Raw genomic sequence first — 8242 nt, 5'->3', positions numbered from 1 at the left:
ACAGCTGTTAACAGTTCAAAGCAGATCAACAGCCATTTTCTTCAAGTCCTCTGGAAATATTATTTATGCTTTCATTTTGAAAAAAATTCAGTGTTTGACATATGATATCCTTCATACAAATTTTAATGGTATAAGCATAAGTAGTGGAAATGAATTGGAAATTTTAGATTTTGTCTTGATTTTCTAAGCACCTTAGTCTTATTGAAAGATGACATAAATTAGCTATTTCCTTCCTTGTTTTAGAAGGTTCCCTAAATTATGATATCAAGGTTTGGCTGTGGGTCTCTCAGATCACTAAATCTAATCTTAGGTCAGACATCAATGCTTGGAAAAAAGGCAGCAATTTAGGAGTTAATTGTTTATAGCTTGTCAAATTAATCATTTGATATCCTAAAATCAAAGGGCAAGTCAGGTTGGAAGAAACAAAGTAGTCACAACCTTAATTGTGACCTATTTCATACTTGTCTCCTAAATGGCTAATACATCACAAACTGAATGCATGCAGGTGTTTCAGTCTCAAATTTTGTTGATGCCACTAAAGTTATAATTACCTTTCATTGATGCAATAAAGATTTATTTATGCTGTGTGTTTCTGTATCTGAAGGAGACAGAGGAGAGGTCTTTGTGAAGGTCTGGAGTCTGTCACTAGAGATACATGGATATTATATTGTAGTTCAGATTTGTAAGAAAATTTCCCATGTCTTTACTTCACAGAACTGCAGTCAGAGAATATATAGAGTTGGAAGGGACCCACAAGGATTATGGTGTCTAACTCTCAGCACCATCCCCAGGAGCGACTGACAGTACTGTCCACGTCCTTCTTGAACTCTTTTGGGCTTGATGCATGTTACCAATTTTATTTCCCTTTGCAGGAAATATTAATTCATTGAATTGCTATTAATACATCACACAAATTACAATAATATCCAATAAGGGATCATGCTGATAGGCACTGTAAAAACACATAGTAAGTGGCAATATAGAATTTTTAAAGTAACCAGGTGCTTATTTACAGGATTATTGTGGTGGCTACTGTTCAGAAAATATATAAAATACCTAAAGGACAGGTCAATAATTACAAGTATATAAGAAGAATTTTCAAAATTGTTACCAGCAGGACTCACAAGAGTACTGCAGATTTTTTGTAAGTTTATTTGTGCAGACAAGCAAACGACAAAGGTGCATATCTTAGGCATTCTGGTGACTTTCAATTTTTAACTGTCCTTCATTGAAAAGATAAGTTACATCTGACAACCATACAGAGACACTGGATCTGTCTAGATCATTAAAGCTCCCTTTGCCTTCCACTTCTCATTCTTTAAAATGTCTGTGTTCTAGACATTTCCTGGGAAATATCATAACATCTCTACATTATTTTGACCAAATTGTTTAGATTATTTGTAATATCAATAGTAATTGTTCTTTTTAATCACCTAAGTTCTTCTGAAAAAAGCACTGCAGGGTTACCAAACTCAACAGTTTAAAACCTCATGCTAAAAGGGTGTCGAATTATTTAGAATTCACCCAGCCCTTTTGAATGGTCAAGAGCATGGAACTACTCACTCAGCAAAGAATTTGTGACTCACTATTCTGTCCTCTATTGAGGCATGTAAGGCAGCAGTTTGCAATTCATTGAGAAATGAGTTCCAGATGTCCTTTAGAGACATGGATTTTTTTACAACTATATCTGCATAGCTGTTTTTTAAATTTTTTTGTTTTCCTTTTTAAAACGTGTTTCTCAATGTGTACATTAAGGAACAGAAGAATAAAAGTGAATCAGCTGATATTTTCATGTAATTACCAAGTAGGTTCAGAATATTTAAACCTTTCAAAGGAAAACTTTGGAGCCAAGGAAGTAACATTTATTAAAAAGGAAAAGATGTTATTGTGTATGCAGCTTGAGAGAGAAGGTAAAGGCAGGAGATGTTAACTGGTGAAAAACAAAACCCGGAATATAATCAGACATCTCAGCTATATGTATATAGCTTCTTCTTGTGGGCAGAAAGAAATTTCATGTGTTTATTTTGCTTCTCTCTGAATTCTGTCTGCCATGTTGAACAGAAATATTTGATTGCCATACTCCAAGGAATGTGAACAATGGATGTGTAGCTATGCTAGCAATCATGTACTAATCTGCACAGCAAGCTGCACTTTCAATATTCTGTGGAAAGCTAGGTTCCTTGTTTATATTTCAGCTTCAGCCAAAGCGTCAGTAGATGGAAGTTTCTGTGGTGTTTCAACAACAAAAATTTGAAACTCCATTCAAAGCCCTGTAGTGCATCTGCCATCAGCATTTTGCTTAAAGGGATTGCATGGAAATAAATTGTGTTTCGGTGGCCACTAAATTTTTTCTTCAAGACATTCAAGTGGTGAAAGAGTGTAATAGCACTAACTTGGAGATGGGTAATGTTACCCTGCAGTGGAGCTCCTTTGAGATGTTGCATTAACCTCTTTCCTTCTTCCCTCTAGCTGAAGCACAGCAGCAAGGTATTTCTCCTTCTTCCGACCCCTATGTGACAGGCATAACAGTTTGACAGATCACAGCTAAGGCATGCAGTTGTGATTGTCATGTGGGATCACAAAGTATGACAAATGATCTGGTTTTGTGCTGTAAAAACATATGGTACAGAGGTGTTACTGTGAGAAGGTGCAAACAAAGTGCCACTTGTCTGAGTCTCGTGCTCGTGTTGTGAGACGTGATGGCTCTGTATATAACACACCAGAAGGTTTTCTAATATTCTGGGTTCTCTTCAGCAATACATTAGTCAAATACAAGATTATTGGCAAAGAAAATGGAATTAAAGTGAGAGCAGAGTGTCAAGCATCCTATACTACATGCATACATGCAGACACATAATTCATTAACTGTGAGGGCAACTTGACTGTAAAGCACAATAAGAATAAATAAATAAAGCTAACATACAGTAACTGCAATACCAAGTGATATTATAGTGATAGAAAAAAGTTATACCAGAGTTCCAATCACAAACCCCAAAACTTATTAAGAAAACCCAAATTTAAAGATGTGATATTCCTCTTGCAGATACTTTTTATGCTAGCCTTTATTGAAATTCTTGAACTTACTCCAGCTTGTGATGCCATCTTTCATTCAACCATATAATATTATCAAAATGCCACAAATTATCTATTAAAAATATGTATGAGATAAAATTATGTCTAGACATGAAATGTCATATTTCATATGCCAGGTTTTATTTAGTCCTTACATAGTCTTTTTAACATGGAAGAAAACCTCTAAAAATAAGGATATATAATGAAAATGCTGACATTTTGATTTTTTTCTGTGATATTTCACTTTTTTACATAATTTATGTTATTTCCTTTCTTCTTAGTGTATACGTGTGCTATAAGTTGATTTTAACTAAGACACTTGTGCTTGTGTTAAAACTGTTTCCTATAGGGAATGAAAAAGAGTATAATTTGCAATGCTTGCTTTTATAAACAAGGGTTCATATATTTTAGTCTGATGAGAATAGCAGAGAAAAGAATCAATAAATTAAGTGTGCTGAAATCCCTTATGATCACCCAGGAAGAACTTTTAAATTAATTCCAAGATGACTAATGATGTATTGAAATAATTCTTTGGGTAGACAGAGGCAAGTCTGTGACAAAAAAAAAAGGAGATTTAGTCCTTCATTATGTTCCTATGGAATCATGGTTATAGAAAGACATAAAAATAAATGAAAATAGTGATGCCATAATCACAGGTGTAGTTAATAGGCTCTATCTAATAGTAAATTAGAGCTTGAAGAAATTCTTACCATCAATTTTCAATTGTGCAAACTATCATTTAGAGTCTGCTCCTCTCACTTATCCTGAAGTATTCACATTATCTGAGTCAATGCAGGCATAAGTTCCATAAGGAAAATCTTCTATTAAATGTGGATCAATTAAACACCAAGGACTACAAAAAGTTACATCTCTAGTCTAAAATAAAGGACAGACCAGAACAATGAGTACAGCTTTTTCAGAAATTATTCTTTTCTGACAGAAACCCCATGAGTCACATTGATGGAACAAAGGACAGGTCAATGGATTAGGGGGCAAAATTGTTACTAAAAACACTGTGTTCCCCCTGTTTTGAGGTTTCTCTTTCTATGTACATAGTCATGGCCAGTAATAACAAGGGAGTTTCTGCTGAGAAAGTAGCTAAAGCAAGCTCATGCTGAGAAGAAACCCAGAACCTTCTCCAACCCAGCACATTACAAAGGTTTTTCATAGTAATTCCCAAAGGATGTGATAAGATGTAAATATTATCACAGTGCGATGTGTGACACACATTTACACTTGAGAGAGAGAGAACATGTTTCTGTGTGTGCCATCATCTAACTTTTGTCTGCCTCTCACATATGGATATGTAAGACAGGAATATTTAGAGAATGTTGTGCTTAGATTTGTTTCCCTAGGGACTGAAATGTTGTATAAGGGTCCTTGTAGGTTCACGTCATGGGTTGACCCAGGTCAGATGCCAGGCACCCACCAAAGTTACTCACTGACTCCCCTCTGCAGCTGGACAGAGGAGAGAAAATTTAGCAAAGGGTTCATGGGTTGAGATAAGGACTGGGAGAGTTTGCTCATCAAATACCATCAAGAGCAAAACAGGCCCAACTTAGAAATATGAAGTGGATTTATTACTAACAAAATCAAAGCAGGATAATGAGAAGTAAAATAAGCCCTTAAAAAAACTTTCTCCCCACCCCTCCCTCCTTCCCAGCTCTACTGCCTACCCCAGTAACACAGGGAGATGGGAATGGGCATTATGGTCACTTCATCACCCATTGTTTCTCCTGCTTCTCAGGGAAAGTAGTTGTTCCCCTGCTGCACCGTGGGGTCCCTCCCATGGAAGACGGTTCTCCACAAACTTCTCCAGCATGAGAACAGCAGTTTCCTGTGAACTGCTGCAATGTGAGTCCATCCCACTGGAAACAGTACCCCTCAAACTGCTGCAATGTGGGTCACTCTTCCAAGGGGTGTAGTCCTCCATGAACAGGCTGCTCCAGCCTGGAAGCAAGGGCCCACTCTCTCTCCACCGCATCTCCCACTGGATCACAGCCTCCTCCAGGCATCCACCTGCTCCGGCATGGGCACCTCTCCCACAGGCTGCGGGTGGATCTCTGCATCCCCCGTGGATCCCCATGGGCTGCAGGTGGACAACCTGCTTCACCACGGTCTCCATCACAGCCTGCAGAGGAATCTCAGCTCTGGTGCCTGGAACACCTCTTCCCTCTCCTTCTTCACTGATCTTGGTGTCTCCATGTTGTTTTCCCTCACATGTTCTCACCTCTCCCTCTTCTCTATCTGGAATTAAAACTGCACAACAACTTTGTTTTGATTTCCTCTTAAATCTGTTATCACAGAGGGGTTACCAACTTCTCTAATAGGCCCAGCCTTGGACATAGGCACGTCTGTCTTTGGAGACATCAAGGATTAGCTCTGCTGGACACAATGGAAGCTTCCAGCAGCTCCTCACAGAAGCCACCTCTGTGGCCACCCTACAATAAAAACCAGCCCATACAAACACAGTACACTTCAGGACAAGCATTTGTGCTTGTCCAGGCGCAGTGTAGTCTAAAGAAATATTGCCATTTTTGGACAAAATATAATTTAAAAGTTGAAATGAATGGAACTTGAAAGACACCCTTAGGTGCCCAAGAATGGATTTAAAAGCCTAGAGGTAGGCTTCTGTTTCAGAAATGTTATAAATTATTTTGTTCAAAAAACAGACTGAAGCCAGATTTTGCTAGTTATTTGTAAGAAAAGCTGTTACAGTGGACTATTCATTATTTAGGAACACCTACAGATAACAGCCTGTATTATCAGTATGCAATCTATATTACACGATCTGCAGGGGCAGTAGAGAAAAGCACACACCTGAAAATCATGAACAAAAGAGCTGCAGAAAACATTATCCTTTTTCAAGGCATGCCAGGATTATCTTTAATTGCTTTATACTGCTAAGGGCTAGTCTAAACTAGAGGGGGATTGCTAACACATCTGTTTCAGCAAAAGTTTTAAAAGGAGATGCAGCTTTTACTGATAAAAATATGTTTCTTTGGATGTTGCAGATACCAGGTTCCCACAGAAAATAAGCTATGTGAGAAAGAGAGACTTTTCTTTGTTCAGAATTGCTGTGTCTGCTCCAGGCCCTTGAGTGGTCTAAGCAGTATCATAAAAAATTCATGAATATCTATAGCTGATAATGTTCTGCCAGGCAAAGTTTCTGGGGTAGACCCAAGGCATAATAACCACAGTGACAAAGGAGCTTGGAGTTGTCTTGTTTATTGTACACATCTTGGCTCGTGTTCTGTTTGAGTGGTCTACCACAGTTTAGAAACATGAGGAAGGCAAAGTCATTTCCTAAGTGACAGCTCATGTCCTGAGTACAACAGCATTTTTGTCCCATTAACACATCAGTTTCACAGAGTAAAAAAGACTGCCATGTGAAAATAAATGTCTGGAGTGTCCTAAATATTTTGTTGCTCAAGACATACAGTGAAAACTAGTGTGTTACCTCTAGGTTACACATATATATTTGTATCTATTCAGTTCTTGAAGAGAAATCACTGTAAATACTTTATTTAAACCAAATTGAAGCCATGCATGCAGATTTTTCTGTGAATAAATAAACACTGTGATAAGTGAAACCTGATTGCCCTTTTCTGTCCAATGTGCATTGCTACAGCAGTTAATTTTACCTTATTTATCAATAAAGATTGTATTTATAATGAAAAATGTTCTAAAGAATTACGTACATATAGATTTAGACTTGTGGAAACTCTCATAATTTCCCCTGATAAAGTCTATTGCAGCTGTGACATCCCAGATTTATGATGTTGTCCTGTGACGTATCCCAGATTCATAATATTTTCTGATTAACTTCATCTAAAGAAGAAAAACATTTTTACCACTGCCCTAGGACATGCACACACATTCCTCTGCTCTTGTACACATCTTTAAACTGCAAATATGCTCTTTCCAGTGTTTGGTAGTGTTCTATACAGCTGTACAATGTCATTACCCCACATTCTTTATTACCTTACATGAAGAAAGAAATACCTAAATGATGAATGGAGTTACCTAAAGAGAACACTATATGATTTACTAAGTAAAAATGAATTGGTGTAAAAACTGAAGGATCTGACAAGGTAGTACATAAAAAAATCTAATATATAATGGCACAGATGGACATGTGTTTTAATAAATAAGAATGACACCAAGTCAAAAAATTGCCAGATTATTCTACATAATTTCATAAATGACAAAGCAGAGTGTTATGATCAACAGTGTCAAAGATAGAATTCAGATCAAGCAAAATAAAATGCTTGAGCAACCCAAACAAGACTGCATTAATAAATCATCATAAACTGTAAGTATAGCTGTAATATGATTGTGAAGTAGATTGTTATTTCTCAAAGGGCTTGATTCTCTCTAAATGGGGATATAATTCAGAAACACTGATCTGCTTTATGTTCTTGTCCAAAACCAACAAATCTTTAACAGGTAGGTAACTCCAATCCCCATTTCAAATCAAGAATGTTTCTTTAGTAGTATGGTAATCTGTTCAAGTTTTAAATATGATGGAACATTTGTATAACTTAACAGTGTTGAGAGTTTGAATAAAATAAAAATATGGGCTATATGGATATAATAGCATATAGATAAGGGGATCTGTCATGCCTGCAATGTAAACAGGTGAAATAAAAATTCAGTTGAAAAATAGACCAGTGAAATCCAAAGATGAAATAGACAACTTTGTAAGGCTTAGGAATTTCATAGCTGCACATAAACCCAGTTTTCTTTCTTCCATGGTAACAATCTATGGAGCCTTCTTGTTGTCTCCATCAGGAAGCAAGATTGCTCTTATATTCACATGGAGCATTTAACCTTCTCCCAGCTATAGTTGCAATATTTTATAATTCTGAATCATATTACAGTAAAGTTGAGGTATGAATAGAGGGAAAATAAAGACTTCCTTGGTCTTCTTCAGAGAAGGGCACTAGAACTGCTGAGTAACAGATCAATAAATACAGCATAGATAAATATTGATTTTAAGGTGCAAATAAATTTTTATAATAAAAAAATAAGATTTTTTATAGCTCACAAGAGTTTTATTAGCAGCTATCAAAGGTAGCAGTAAAATATCCAGAGAATGACAAAAATATGCTGATATAGAATACATTCAAGAGAAAAATGCCATGAAAATAAAGAAAATTATATTCTG

The sequence above is a fragment of the Corvus hawaiiensis genome, chromosome 4 (assembly GCF_020740725.1).
Source record: "Corvus hawaiiensis isolate bCorHaw1 chromosome 4, bCorHaw1.pri.cur, whole genome shotgun sequence".
Lineage (NCBI taxonomy): Eukaryota > Metazoa > Chordata > Aves > Passeriformes > Corvidae > Corvus > Corvus hawaiiensis.
This window is presented reverse-complemented; position numbering follows the sequence as displayed.